This window comes from Dendrobates tinctorius, unplaced genomic scaffold, assembly GCF_039654945.1.
Source record: "Dendrobates tinctorius isolate UK_male_01 unplaced genomic scaffold, ASM3965494v1 ptg000126l, whole genome shotgun sequence".
In the NCBI taxonomy this organism is placed as follows: domain Eukaryota; kingdom Metazoa; phylum Chordata; class Amphibia; order Anura; family Dendrobatidae; genus Dendrobates; species Dendrobates tinctorius.
In genome coordinates this window covers 29,219,914-29,235,165 of record NW_027361794.1, presented here as the reverse complement: position 1 = coordinate 29,235,165, position 15,252 = coordinate 29,219,914, and positions in this window count along the sequence as shown.

The following is a 15,252-nucleotide window of genomic DNA, read 5'->3' as shown; positions in this document are numbered from 1 at the left end:
CTGGCTAAAACATTTCCAACATTCTGAACAGGAAAAAAGCTTCTCCCCTGTGTGAGTTTTCTGGTGTGTAACAAAATTAGATTTCTTGTTAAAACATTTCCCACATTCTGAACAGGAAAAAGGCTTCTCCCCCGTGTGAGTTCTTTGGTGCTTAAACAAATCTGATTTCTGGATAAAACATTTCCCACATTCTGAGCAGGAAAAAGGCTTCTCCCCTGTGTGAGTTCTTTGGTGCTTAAACAAATCTGATTTCTGGCTAAAACATTTCCAACATTCTGAACAGGAAAAAAGCTTCTCCACTGTGTGAGTTTTCTGGTGTGTAACAAAATTAGATTTCTTGTTAAAACATTTCCCACATTCTGAACATGAAAAAGGCTTCTCCCCTGTGTGAGTTATTTGGTGTGTAACAAGATTCCCTTTATGGTTAAAACATTTCCCACATTCTGAACATGAAAAAGGCTTCTCTCCTGTGTGAGTTTTCTGGTGTGTAACAAAATTAGATTTCTGGTTAAAACATTTCCCACATTCTGAACATGAAAAAGGCTTCTCCCCTGTGTGAGTTTTTTGGTGACTAAGAAGAGATGATTTCCTCACAAAACATTTCCCACACTCTAAACAGGAAAAAGGCTTCTCCCCTGTGTGAGTTCTTTGGTGCCTAACCAAATCTGATTTCTGGTTAAAAAATTTCCCACATTCTGAACAGCAAAAAGGTTTCTCCCTGTGTGAGTTCTTTGGTGCTTATCCAAATGTGATTTCTTTGTACAGCATTTCCCACATTGTGAACAGGAAAATCTATTGTCTGTTATGTGAATTTTTTCATGTGTAAGACAAGTCTTTTCAAGAAAACTATTTCCATATTCTGAATATGAAAATAGCTCCTTTCCTTTAGAATCAATTAATTTTTTAATGCTTATATCGTGACTTTGATTTTTCTTAGTAGTTGGTAATGAACCAAAAGATGGGACCTGTTTCAAAGTATTAGATGACAGATCTTGGCTATGAAGGGATGATGGTATATCTGGAGTAATGGCATTAACTTCAATTGGGTCCTGTGATATCTCAAGATCATCAGATTTAAAAATTGAAGATGTCAGCGTTCCCTCTGATCTCCTGGTACAGTCATCTGCTAAAAATAAAACCAATTAATAATTTTGAATAAAATATCTTCACATTTTATACTTTTGAACATTTCTACTTAAGCTGTCCATAAAAAATACAAGCTTTTTAAAAATACTGAATTATTCTCCAAGACAATGACAGTTCACAGTCTAATCGAAAGCCTCATAGCATGAACCAGCGCATCATGGTGTTCAATGGTTTGTTCATTCTGCTTCCCAAACATGGAATAAAAAGCCAACAAACAATGTTATATAGGTAAAAATTATACCAATAAAACTTCTACTCATCTCACGGAAACACAAGACACCACTAAGGTCCATCATCTGTCAGAGGAAAACCAAAAGGTTTCCACAATATTTGTGGGTCAAAAGCTCTTGAAAAGCAACATGGCTTCCATAAACCAATCCAGCAATATCCGCTCTCCCAAAGTCAAATATCCACTCTCTTCTGAGCCTTGTAGTGCACCCAAACCATATTTAGCATCCATATATTTGGCATTACTATAGTGAGAAGAACCCACTTAATTTACGGTGTGTGTTTCCTGGAGCACAATCTGGGCATTATGTGTTGGATAATAAAATGGCAAATGTGCAATTTTCATGTTGCAACATCCAGTGCGAGCTAATTTCCGTAAAGTGTCACTACTCCCATAGAATAATTCACTGAGGGTTATAATTTCCATAATGGAGCCACTTTATGGGGATTTCTACTGCTTTAGTTTCCTGTAATTGTGTTATATTAGGGCATCTGCAGATGGTGTGTCCCCTCTCCACTGGAATCTGCTCCTGCGATGTTTGGTTCCATCACCAAGCAGCGCCTTATTTATGGTGCAGACGTTGCTGGTAATAGAAGAGACGTCAAAACCAGAAGCTCTGGGTGGCGCTGGCTCTGTCCAGCCGCTAAGATTAGGGAGCCTGAGACCAGTAGTTTCATCCAGCCTGGCAGTATGGGTTTGTGTGCTGTCCAGCAATCTGGTAGCAATCTGCTACCTGCTTAAGCCAATTAGAAAGCACCAAACCCTCCTAAAGCTTGAAGCATATTCCCGGAATCTGCCAGATACAGCCTTGTTCTCCTCTGGTTCAGTCCTCTGTGCTCAGCTGGTGTATTTGTCCTGGTGTAATCCCAGCCCGCTTACTGACTACACTTGTGTCTTCTGATTTTGTACTTTCTCTGCCCTCCTGGTTATGGCCAACTACCTGACTATTCTTCTTACCATCTCGCTCCACAGAATAGCAGGTAACACCATGGCCCAAGCCTAGGGGTCTCTGTGTAAGTCCAGATCCATGAAGAGGGGTTAAAGGATGATGAGCAAGGCAATCACTGGGATCTGGAAAATAGAGTAGATAGAGCCAAGCCTTCTTGTGGTGGCCATCTTTTCATCTGCCGGGTGATCACTAACAGTGCTCCCAATACATCGTGTCTGCAAACTATTCCATCAAGAGCTGTGTACAAATAGCTAAATGGCGCTCCTTCCTTTCTTAACCTACCATGTGCCCAGAAAGTAGTGTACAACCATATATAGGGGATTGTTGGATTCATGAGACATTGGGAAATAATTTGTAAGGTCCATTTGTTTCCTATTATCCTGGTGAAAACTCTCTGGGTAATTAGAGTATGGGGCTCGGTGGCTCTTGGCAATCTAAACTATCGTAAGGGACAATATTTTCTGTCAGATGAGTTTCAAGAAGAAAGATTAAACATTCATAGAGAACTTTTTATAGTAGTGCAGAGCTGATGTGTCTTAAATTTAGATCTCAGGCATCTGGCAGAGGTAATGGAGACCTTATTTTAAAGGCTACCAGGTAGTTGCAGACTCACATAAGTGAGGCAGGCCGATCCCACCATCATCAGACTACCATACAAAATGAACCTGTACAAAAAGAACTAGAATAAAAAAACATGTTGGAGGTATTTTTTGGATTACAAGACACTCTGGATTATAAGACACACCCCAAATTTTGAGGAGAAAAATAGGAATATTTTTTTTTAATAACATGGTGGCGCTTCTTATAATCCATGCGTCTTACTGCTATGGTGAAGCGGGTCCCAGGGTCACTGCTGGAGGAGGCAGGAGTGGGGAGTGATGCTGCAGGCCGCAGGGTGGGATGAGGGGGTGTCCGATGAGCAGTGCCCCGCTGCGAGTGTTTGGTGCTGCTGGGGTGCCTGGCGATGCTGCCCAGGGTGGCCACCGCCAATGCTGCTGCCGCTGCTCTGGGTGTCCGCCGCTGCGGGGAGACTCTGCTGACTTTTCGTGAAAGTCCAGAGCCCCCCGCATGTCCGTGGTTTCCTCCTGTGTGGTGGACTCTGTGAATATGGCTGCTGGGGGGTGGCACATGCGCAGATGGAGATCTCGGTAACAAGATCTCAGGATATGAGATTTCAGCCCTGAAATTAGATCTCAGGATTCTATGAAGCCAACAGCATCATTACCCTCCGCTTTCTCTTATAGGCCAATCATAATATTTTTCATCAAGTGATTTTCTAACTTGTCAGCACATTCTACGTACGCTGTCATTTGGCTTTATAGTTACATATCTGGGCAGGTAACGGTCAGCGTCTCCTAATCCCAGGGAGTAGGTGGTTCCTCCAGGTCGTAAGTTCTATAGAAAAGGGCTTTCAATGTCCAAAGTCATTTGAACAGTTTTGGGTGGAGGAGAATGTTGTGGTCTAGAGGCAAAATGGTGATCATGGTAAAACGGCCGGACTACACCACCGATAAAGCAGCCACAGCCGGTGACTGAGAGGAATCTGTGACTTCTCTGCATTCAGTGGTTACTACTCACCTGGGTAGTCATATGTGGGAATCTCCTCTTTACACCACTCATCACCCATCACATATGTCTCTGTAGTATTAATATGGGTCAGATCTTCACCCTGAAACAAATATTGTAAAAGTCACCGACAGATGGAGAAGTCCCATCTATGATCAGCTCTAATCCTGCCATCTCCACCGTTCTCATTATACAAGTATAAAACATATAATACTGGTGGATAAAACAAGACTGAGCACAAGACCTTCACAGCCGTCTACACATCATAGGGGAGATCTCCTGACACCTTCTCTCCATCTACCTGATGATCCTGAGGAGCACTGGGATCTTCTTGGTTACAGTCATGTGGAAGAAGAGGATGGGGACATCTCTCTGGTGTTGTCCTCTTACTGGATAGATCTGGAGGAAACACATACAGGGACTGAATTCATTCTCTACATACAGATAATTATAGGCCGTGTGTATTTAGTCCTGTCTATTACCTGGAGATGTGAGGGGCTGGGGAACCTCCATTATGACGTTCTTGTACAGATCTCTGTGTCCTTCTAAATACTCCCACTCCTCCATGGAGAAATAGACAGCGACATCCTGACACCTTATAGGAACCTGACACATACAATGATACCGTCATCTCCCCGATCCCTTCATAGTGTTACTGTATAATGTCCCAGCATTCCCAGCAGTGTCACCTCTCCAGTCAGCAGCTCAATCATCTTGTAGATGAGTTCTAGGATCTTCTGGTCATTGATGTCCTCATGGATCAGGGGGTGAGGTGGAGGCCCCGTGATTGGGCTCAGGGGTCTTCCCCATCCCTCAGACACAGGGTCCTGACAGCGATCACTAGAGGTCTTCTTCACCACTGTGTAATCCTGGTTATGGAGAGACACATTAATAAATCTCACTACAGACATTCCCAGAGTCCTCACCTCTCCAGTTCTGTCCATCTGTTATTCCCATAGATAAGAATGATGTAATGTGACGTCATCAGAATCTCTCACCTCTCCAGTGAGACGGAAGAGGATCTCTAGGGTGAGGTGTAACATCCTCTCCGCCATCTTGTCTCTGTCCATATCCATCCTTGATGGGTAAATCAGGAAAATTCTCTTTTGTAGAAGATCTTCACTGAGAGGATCCGATATTGTAGAGACCTGAATGAGAAGATGATCCGATGTAACATCATAAGAATCCTGTGTAATAATACAATTACTGGAGATAATAAGGGAAACATAGGAGGAGATTTATTATCTTACAGGGTTTAGTTTTCTCCCCTGACATCTACTAATAAAACCTATATATTTAGGCCACAGACAACAAGCAGTTTCCTCCTCGGAGTCGGCAGCTGAACACGTTCCTCATAGACTCATCTTCCATAACGCTAATTCTCGTCTCATTACCGACACTGGAATCGGCATTAGCAATACTGCAGGAGAGATTCATTACACGCGACATGAGAAATAACTCCTTCATGATGAGGACGACATCTTCATCTTCTACTGCGGCTCTAGAGACAGATGTGGCCAGAGTCGGTCACTGCCTCCATCCCCACCGGCCGTCTATATGAAGGTTTCCCGTCTTCCCCGCACTGGAATCTTCTCTCCCGTTAGATCTCAGCTCTGAGTCACACACAGAAGTTTGAGGCTTTTCTGGAAGAACAGGACAGGAGAGATCTGAGGCCGATGTGTCCATGTACAGGGTTTCCCCTCGGGATAAGAGGCTTTCCTATCACTTTCCCCCAATTAGAGGGGACACCTGTGGATATCGGGGTCTTTACCGGCTGCAGTCCTGGGGGGATTTACTCGGTAACGTGGATGTTGGACAAACGTCACCATCAATTCCCATCAGAGTGAAGGAACATCGCTCCTCTATTCAGCTCTATGGATCCAGGATGAAATCCACTGCGGCCCCTGCAAGAAAAGAGCGAAGTCTGGTGAGACCCCCGAGGCCGGAGATTTCTACAGCTGCTCTGTGCGCACAGGACCTGTGATGAGGTCACAGGAGGGGAGGAGTCAGGGGTCAGGTCACATGATCAGGGGCCTCAGTGTGTGCAGGACTTTGAAGTTTATGTGTGGGGTCAAGAGGGGTTTACAGGGTGGATGTAGAAAAGCCGTGTGTGTACGAGGTGTACGGAGCGGAGCCATGTGTGTACGAGGTGTACGGAGCGGAGCCATGTGTGTACGAGGTGTAGGGAGCGGAGCCGCGTGTGTGTGGGGAAGGTGACTTTACGGACAGATGTGACTGGTAGAAGGAGGGGACGGTTTGTGCACTAGGGACAGAGATTGACAGGTTAGAGAGGTAACAGTAGGGAAAGACAGAAAAGGGAGTGCAGTACTGTGAAATGACCACAAGATGGCAGGGGAGAGTAGTACAGGACTTTACATCAGCTTAGGGCTATAGAAACTGCATAGTCATGGGGGGCGGGGAGATAGGAGACGGGGTGGGAAATTCCCCTGTGAGAGGGGATAAATAGAAGAAGGCGGGGCTCCAGGAGAGTCTAGTCCCGGGAGGAGCTCAGAAGAAGACGGAGAAAGTGAGAAGAGCTCGGCCAGGGGGACGGACAAATGAGAGACAGTCAGGGGGTGGCCCTGACCTGACGGACTGCAGGACAGGCAAGGAGAAGAGACAGTCAGGGGGAGACCCTGACTCAACGGACCGCAGGACAGACGAGGCCCCGGGGGTACCGATTCGAAGACGACCTCGGGCAGGTGAAGCGCTGGGGGTAGATTGGTCTAGGACAGCCCCCAGTGAAAGATCCGCGAGGTGCATTACTGGAGCTGAAGAATAGGTACCCGGGCCTGGTGATACAGTGGTGTAAAGAAGCTGCGGTGCGTGTTTGGTGGTCGTCAGAGGACGACAAATAAATCCGGAACTGTTACAAGTGGAAGTGGAAGCTGTCTCCGTCTCGTCTTTGCCTCGTCTGGTAAGCAGTGGTCCACCCCCCTAGCCCAGCCCCCTACCACATGTGTACGAGGTGTACGGAGCGGAGCCGTGTGTGTACGAGGTGTACGGAGCGGAGCCGTGTGTGTACGAGGTGTACGGAGCGGAGCCGTGTGTACGAGGTGTACGGAGCGGAGCCCTGTGTGTACGAGGTGTACGGAGCGGAGCCCTGTGTGTACGAGGTGTACGGAGCGGAGCCGTGTGTACGAGGTGTACGGAGCGGAGACGTGTGTGTACGAGGTGTACGGAGCGGAGCCGCGTGTGTACGAGGTGTAAAGAGCGGAGCCGCGTGTGTACGAGGTGTACGGAGCGGAGCCGTGTGTGTACGAGGTGTACGGAGCGGAGCCGCGTGTGTACGAGGTGTACGGAGCAGAGCCGTGTGTGTACGAGGTGTACGGAGCGGAGCCGTGTGTGTACGAGGTGTACGGAGCGGAGCCCTGTGTGTACGAGGTGTACGGAGCGGAGCCGTGTGTGTACGAGGTGTACGGAGCGGAGCCGTGTGTGTACGAGGTGTACGGAGCGAAGCCGTGTGTGTACGAGGTGTACGGAGCGGAGCCGTGTGTGTACGAGGTGTACGGAGCGGAGCGGAGCCGTGTGTGTACGAGGTGTACGGAGCAGAGCCGTGTGTGTACGAGGTGTACGGAGCGGAGCCGTGTGTGTACGAGGTGTACGGAGCGGAGCCCTGTGTGTACGAGGTGTACGGAGCGGAGCCGTGTGTGTACGAGGTGTACGGAGCGGAGCCGTGTGTGTACGAGGTGTACGGAGCGGAGCCCTGTGTGTACGAGGTGTACAGAGCGGAGCCGCGTGTGTACGAGGTGTACGGAGCGGAGCCGTGTGTGTACGAGGTGTACGGAGCGGAGCCGTGTGTGTACGAGGTGTACAGAGCGGAGCCGCGTGTGTACGAGGTGTACGGAGCGGAGCCGTGTGTGTACGAGGTGTACAGAGCGGAGCCCTGTGTGTACGAGGTGTACGGAGCGGAGCCGCGTGTGTATGAGGTGTACGGAGCAAAGCCGCATGTGTACGAGGTGTATGGAGCGGAGCCGCGTGTGTACGAGGTGTACTGAGCGGAGCCGTGTGTACGGAGCGGAGCCGTGTGTGTATAACGTGTACAGAGAGGAGCCGCGTGTGTACGAGGTGTAAGGAGCGGAGCCGTGTGTTTATAACGTGTACGGAGAGGAGCCGTATGTGTACAAGGTGTGCAGAGCGGAGCTGTGTGTGTACGAGGTGTGCAAAGTGGAGCCGTGTGTGTACGAGGTGTACTGAGCAGAGCCATGTGTGTACAGGGTATACAGAGCGGAGCCGCCTTTGTGCGGACACCTCTTTGTACTATGTATATCCCCATCTTCAGTTACAGACTCTTGTGTACACTATACACCCGTATACCCCCAGCTTCAGTCGCAGACCCCTGTGTACACTATACACCCGTATACCCCCAGCTTCAGTCGCAGACCCCTGTGTACACTATACACCCGTATACCCCCAGATCAGTCGCAGACCCCTGTGTACACTATACACCCGTATACCCCCAGATCAGTCACAGACCCCTGTGTACACTATACACCCGTATACCCCCAGATCAGTCACAGACCCCTGTGTACACTATACACCCGTATACCCCCAGGTTCAGTCGCAGACCCCTGTGTACACTATACACCCGCATACCCCCAGCTTTAATCGCAGACCCCTGGATACACTGTACACACCCGTATACCCCCAGGTTCACTCGCAGACCCCTGTATACACTGTACACACCCGTATACCCCCAGCTTTGGTCGCAGACCCCTGTATACATTGTACACACCCGTATAGCCCCAGCTTCGGTCGCAGACCCCTCTGTGTACGCTGTATATACCCGTATACCCCCATCTTCAGTCACAGACCCCTCTGTGTACGCTGTATAAACCCGTATACCCCCATCTTCAGTCACAGACCCCTCTGTGTACGCTGTATAAACCCGTATACCCCATCTTCAGTCACAGACCCCTCTGTGTACACTGTATACACCCGTATACCCCCAGCTTCGGTCACAGACACGTGTACACTGTATACACCCGTATACCCCCAGGTTCAGTCGCAGACCCCTGTGTACACTGTATACACCCGTATACCACATCTTCGGTTGCAGACCCCTCAGTGTACGCTGTATACACCCGTATACCCCAGCTTCGGTCACAGACCTCTCTGTGTACACCGTATACACCCGTATACCCCCAGCTTCGGTCGCAGACCCCTGTATACACTGTATAAACCCGTATACCCCCAGGTTCGGTCACAGACCCCTGTGTGTGCACTGTATAAACCCGAATACCCCCATCTTCAGTCACAGACCCCTCTGGGTACGCTGTATAAACCCGTATACCCCCATCTTCAGTCACAGACCCCTGTGTACACTGTATACACTCGTATATCCCCAGGTTCGGTCACAGACCCCTCTGTGTACGCTGTATAAACTCATATACCCCATCTTCAGTCACAGACCCCTCTGTGTACACTGTATACACCCGTATACCTCCAGCTTCGGTCACAGACCCCTGTGTACACTGTATACACCCGTATACCCCCAGGTTCAGTCGCAGACCCCTGTGTACACTGTATACACCCGTATACCACATCTTCGGTTGCAGACCCCTCAGTGTACGCTGTATACACCCGTATACCCCCAGCTTTGGTCACAGACTCCTCTGTGTATGCTGTATACACCCGTATACCCCCTGCTTCGGTCACAGACCCCTCAGTGTACACTGTATTCACCCGTATACCCCCAGCTTTGGTCACAGACCCCTCTGTGTACACTGCATACACCTGTATACCCCCAGCTTCAGTCACAGACTCCTCAGTGTACACTGTATGCACCCGTATACCCCAGCTTCGGTCACAGACACCTGTGTACACTGTATACACCCAGCTTCGGTCGCAGACGCCTGTGTACACTGTATTCACCCGTATACCCCCAGCTTCGGTCACAGACCCCTCTGTGTACACTGCATACACCTGTATACCCCAGCTTCAGTCACAGACCCCTGTGTATGCTCTATATACCCATATACCCCCAGCTTTGGTCACAGACCCCATGTCTCACACACTGTAGAACTGATGCCAGACACACAGTGAAACTGCGGTCGTCGGTCTCTCATCTCTCGCACTTATACTGATAACATAAGATGGAGTCAGACGAACCCTCCTACAAAACGTGAGAACAAAGTCATTACTACAGGACTGTGTGAGAAAGGGATTTATTCTACAAGAAACGCTGGGGCCACAAAAGAGGGAATCCGGGCCCCATGGCTGGATACTCCGGACCCCCAGCGTGTTAGGACCAGACGGGGTCTTTGTCCCTGGAGCTTCTCTACTCAGGATAATGAGACTCTGATCTTGGTCATCCGTATGGACAATGGAAATGGAATTACAAAGCTTCTCATAGACTTTCCATGTTAAGCACGGACGGCACATGTACAGCACACGGACGGCACATGTACAGCACACGGACGGCACACGGACAGCACACGGACGGCTCATGTACAGCACACGGACAGCACATTTACGGCACACGGGCGGCACATGTACAACACACGGACGGCTCATGTACAGCACACGGACAGCACATTTACGGCACACGGGCGGCACATGTATGGCACACGGACAGCACATGTACAACACATGGACGGCACACGTACGGCACACAGACGGCACATGTACAGCACACGGACGGCTTATGTACGGCACACGGACGGCACACGTACAGCACACGGATGGCACATGTACAGCACACGGATGGCACATGTACAGCACACGGATGGCACATGTACAGCACACGGATGGCACGTTTACACGGACCCATAGACTTGTATTGGCCCTTTGTCATCTGTGCTGCTGGGGAAACACGGACACCATAAGTCAAATAGGGGACACGTGGCATCTGTGATAAACATGATAGGTCGTGTGAAGGGGCCGTACAGTCACATAATATAAGGTGAAGCCACAAGACCCCTGCAGCTCAGTGCTGAGACTGATGGAGACCCCCACAGCCACAAGACCCTGGCAGCCTATTGCTAAGACTGATGGAGACTGCCAAAGCCACAAGACCACTGCAGCCTAGTCCTAAAACTGACAGAGACTCCAGGAGCCACAAGACCACTGCAGCCCAGTGCTGAGACTGACGGAGACTGCCCGAGCCACAAGACCACTGCAGCCCAGTGCTAAGACTGCCAGAGACCCCCGGGGCCACAAGACCACTGCAGCCCAGTGCTGAGACTAGCAGAGACCCCCGGAGCCACAAGACCCCTGGAGCCTAGTGCTGAGACTGGCAGAGACCCCCGGAGCCACAAGACCACTGCAGCCCAGTGCGGAGACTGGCAGAGACCCCCGGAGCATCAGTGCTGGAGCCGTGAGGGATTTATCAGTTCATGCTAATTATTTTTACATTCTCAGAAATCCCCTGTTGTGTCTGTTCACACTCACCATTGTTGCTGTGGATTGATCTACAGTGTTGGCAGGAAATTTTCTGCTTTTTTGCAGCCTTTTCACTTGCATTTTTGTGTCCCATTCATTTGAACAGGGAAAAAAATGATGCAGAAATGCTGAAAGACGACAGCAACAGATTTATAAAAAAAAAAGTGACGGTGTCCATGTCTGGCCGGTGTCCTTGTCTGGCCGGTGTCCGTGTCTGGCCGCTGTACGTATCTGGCCGGTGTCCGTGTCTGTCCGCTGTCCATGTCTGGCCGGTGTCCGTGCCTGGCTGCTGTCCGTGTCTGGTTGCTGTCCGTGTCTGGCTGCTGTCCGTGTCTGGCTGCTGTCCGTGCCTGGCTGCTGTCCGTGCCTGGCTGCTGTCCGTGCCTGGCTGCTGTCCGTGCCTGGCTGCTGTCCGTGCCTGGCTGCTGTCCGTGCCTGGCTGCTGTCCGTGCCTGGCTGCTGTCCGTGTCTGGCTGCTGTCCATGCCTGGCTGCTGTCCGTGTCTGGCTGGTGTCTGTGTGAATTTGTTTTTTTTCTGAAATTGACTGATTTATTTCCTTAGGCCGGGTGCACACGATCAGGAATTGGCAGCGCTTTGGATGCAGCACATGTCCGCTGCCGGCTATTGAACATAGGTGACTCCACATGTGATCACTGAACCGTGCGGATTCACTGCATCCAATACATTGTACGGGTGAGGTTTATCACATCTCCAAAAGATAAATAGACATGTTGTGATGTGGAAAGACGCGCCCCATGTCCGTCTCTAAAGATAGGGAATGTAGATTGTGAGCCTCATTGGGGACAATGCCACTAATGTCTGTAAAGCGCTGTGGAATTAATAGCGCTATATAAATGAGTAAAAATAAATATATAAACTGCGGGGGCTCTGGCCTTCCACAAAATGTCGGCAGAGCCCCCGCAGCACCATACACCCACAGCGACACTACACCTATTATTGCGACTAGAGATGAGCGACTTTGCCTTTTTTCGGGTCGAGTCGGGTTTCGCGAAACCCGACTTTCTCAAAAGTCGGGTCGAGTGAGATCGGCCGACTAACGGAAAAAGTCGGGTTTCGTACAGACTGAAACACGAAACCCAATGTAAGTCAATGGGGAAGAAAAGTCGGGAGTGAGAAAAAGACAGGAAACACACCTACAGTGCCCATTTGAATGCCAAAACCATAAATTCTTATTCATGAAGCTTGTCACCCTTTATTTACTTCATAATACAAGTTACGCATTGAAAAATGGGGGTTATTTGGTTAAAGTTGCGGGGGGGGGTAGGGCTGGCTCCAGGATTTCATGTGCCCTGGGCCAAAGAGCGTCCCTTTAACACATACCACAACTCATGATGCTCTGATACGGCAGAGAAATAGTGGTATAGTACAATGAAAAATACTTCACTTCTTACATCTCATGACTGATATCCATTTAAAATTCTCCAATAGCTCCAAAAGTGGACAGTATATTACTCCATACAGTATTATGGCCACCGCATAGTGCGCTATACAGAGTAATGAGGCCCATCTATTTCTCCCTACAGAATCATTGATCCCATATAATGTTTGAAACAGTATATGATGAGCTCCACATAATGCTACAGTATATGTTGGTCCCCATGGATGAAGCTCCACTGTCTTATGGGCCCAAATAATGCTCCATACATAATGGACCCTATTTCTAATGCTCTAGTGTATAATGGGCCCTGTACATGCTGCTCCAGTATCTGATGTCCACCTTTGAAATGTTCCAGTGTATGGTGGGCCCCATCTATCATTCTCCAGAGTATAGTGCTCCCCAAAAATAGCAGTCCCAACATTGAAAACAATGAAATAAGTCTCCTCGCTATGGAATCCCTGTACTAGTCAGGACTCCTTGTCGTCCCCATCTTCCATCCCACTGCACTTGGCTGTTTAGGCAGAGGGCATACAGACGTGATGTCATTGCGCTCTCTGATCAGAATATCAGTGTCAGGAAACGCGGAAGACGTCATGGCGGTGGAGCAGGGAGAGGTAAGTATTTCAACCTTGCAAGTGCTGTGATCCTGAGCAAGCAGGGGGGGCCCACTCGTTGGCGACGGCACTGGCACAGGGCCCCTGATAGTACGGCGGTGTTTCTGACGGCAGGTGGGCTGAACCTGTACTTTCATCTGCAGCTTCCTCTTTGTCACCGTGTAAGGTGGAACATTATATGAGAAGTGTAACCTGAGTTTCATCAGGGTCAGATTCAGGCTGTGTAGAGTGCGAGGGGAATGTAGTGGTCTGGGTCAATGTACCAGCAGAATCATTGAGCAGTGGCTGGGCATCAGTGCACTTGTGGCGCCCCCAGGAGTATGGTCGCCACAGTGGCATAACCTTCCTCCTAGGGAGTGTGATGTCATGCTTGGGAGCAACGAAGGATCTCTCTAGCAGGTTAACTGACTGGGCGGCATGATTCCCATGACTCACGACCCTCCAAACAGCGTCCATGAAGGCAACATTTTTGTTTGACGTGGCCAGTATGGTTGCAAAGCTGAACCTTAAAGGAATGTCCAGAAGGGCACCACCAGGAGTGGAGCCTGCGGCGTAATTGGACTCAACACGGGCAACCTCAACCATCCAGCAACCGAAAAGATGCACGCATTGCAAGCTTAATTCCGTTAACAAACGAGACTCCGTCCTGCCCACGCGGTCCGCGTCCAGCTTACTAGAGGGACACGCGAGGCTCTGGCACGCGAGATTGGCCAATAACTGGTGTGTCAAGGCCTTACATGTCCGTGGCTGCATGCGCGCTACACCGAAAGGGCCAGCGTGTGTCGCTTACAGGTGCAGATAACCCGCTGAACACCGTTAGTGATGGGGATCTGGGATGACAATTATTACCCGCGAACGATGATTTCCCAGTAAGTGCAGGTCAACCGCTGTTCCGGAATTAGGCCTAACCGTCATTCCTGAAAAAAGGAAAAACTTATGTGTGCAAACCACAGCTGCTGTAGCTTGCATAACAGCTCGCCAGCCGTTCTCAGGCACAGTATGGATTACACGTGATTGCACAAAGGTGAGAAAGGGTACCGTATCACCGGATAACATGTATGGATTGCATAGTTTACACATTAAAAATATATGTCTATACATCAGGAGGCTGGCTCAGACGGTGTCAGGCCCAGTATGGATTTGACAGCCCAGACTACACAGCGGAGGAGCAGGGAGAGGTAAAGATTGCAAATGCTGGGGCCCTGGCCAAGCACGGGTGGCCCACTCGTGGGCGTCGGTACTGGCACTGGGCCCCTCATAGTACGGCGGTGTGTCTGACGGTGGGTGTGCACCACCACCGTCAAAGACACTTGATTGCACTATGTGGGACCCTGTGCCAGTGCCCGCACCCAAGAGTCGGCCTACCCACCTGTCAAGGGCAACGGCACTCGCACGGTTGCGTGCGCTTGCTGGTGAACCCGACCATGGGGGGGGGCAGCCCAGTTAGGGAGGTTTACAAAGTGGCATATGCTGATGTTGGACATTCAGCTGATGCAAAAGGCGAAATTGGTCAAGTCACAGGAAGAGGAGGACCAAAGCAAGCCATTTTTCTGTCAACCTATGTGTCATCAGGGGAAGGTGGGACAAAATCCTTGGAAACCCATGCATGGTTCATTTCAATGAAGGTTAGATCATCCACATTTTGGGTTGACCGACGGGTCCTTTTTTCTGTCAGGATTGATCCAGCAGCACTGAAGACTCTTTCCGATAGCACACTTGCAGCTGGGCAAGCGAGCTCCTGTAACGCGTATTGTGCCAATTCAGGCCAGGTGTCCAGTTTAGCGGCCCAATAGTCAAAGGGGAATGACCTGTGTGGGAGAAGATCGACCTGGGAAGAAAAGTAGTTTGTAACCATAGTTGACAAGTGCTGTCTCCTGTCACTTTCCATCGATGCAGTATTACCAGTCGTTTGAGCGGGACTTGAAAAATCACTCCACAACATGGTCATGAAACCCCTTTCTCCAA